General features: G+C 40.7%; 1 long non-coding RNA gene across 1 annotated transcript in view; it reads right to left on the bottom strand.

Annotated features, from left to right (window-relative positions):
• LOC109481701 overlaps positions 1-953 on the bottom strand; it is a 4,334-nt gene that overhangs the window by 2,353 nt on the left and 1,028 nt on the right. The gene's annotated exons all lie outside the window — the stretch shown is intronic.

Raw genomic sequence — 953 nt, forward strand, 5'->3', positions numbered from 1 at the left:
AATAGTCATCTACATGTATGGTATGAAACACCAGTTCCATCAGAGCTCTGTATGTAAGGGTTCAGAAATTATACCTTACATGTACACACATGTAGAAGCTATTGATAAGGGAAAAAAATTTCTCCATAGTCATATCTCCACATTCTGCTAAATGCTAAATGCCAAACTCTGCCAATAATCCCACCTTTTCACAGAGGGCCAGGCCTTCCTGTACTTGAAGTTGAATGGAGAAGTGTGTTTCCTGATAGGCAGCAGCTAAGCAGCATGAAAAACCAGAAGCTGTTTCATGTATTTACTTTAGGATTAATTGGTAACAGGGCATGACAGATTGATTTTGTATCAAAGCCTCCCATGCAGGCTCTGCCCTCTGGCTGAGATAGAACTCTGAAGAACACCTTGGGTTGTCAATGAAAATAGCAGAGTGACTCACAACTAAGGCGAAATCACAACTAAGGCGAAACAGACATTGGGAGTGATTAAACGTAATCTGTGGGCATGTCCAACGAGAGTAAAATCACTTGCATACACGTCACTTGTAAGACCGAACCTAGAATACGCTGCGACAGTATGGGATCCATATACAAAGAAAGACAAAGACAAATTGGAAAGGGTACAGAATCAAGCTGCAAGATTCTGTATGAACAACTATGTAAGAGGTGCTAGTGTCACGGAAATGAAAAGAAACCTACAGTGGACCTCACTTGAAGACAGAAGAAAAATGTCTAGACTATGCATGATGTACAAAATGACTAATAAACTGGTGGATGTCCCAACTACTAAGTACCTAATACCAGCCCAGAAGAGAACAAGAAATAGCCACGCATTCAAGTACCAGAGTTATCAACCAAGGATTGAGGTGTTCAAGAATTCATTCTTTCCTAGAACTATCGCAGAGTGGAACTCACTGTCACCAAGTACAGTAGGGGCACTGTCAATAGATAGCTTTAAACAAT

Source organism: Branchiostoma belcheri, unplaced genomic scaffold, assembly GCF_001625305.1.
Source record: "Branchiostoma belcheri isolate BF01 breed outbred unplaced genomic scaffold, Haploidv18h27 scaffold1093, whole genome shotgun sequence".
Taxonomy (NCBI): domain Eukaryota; kingdom Metazoa; phylum Chordata; class Leptocardii; order Amphioxiformes; family Branchiostomatidae; genus Branchiostoma; species Branchiostoma belcheri.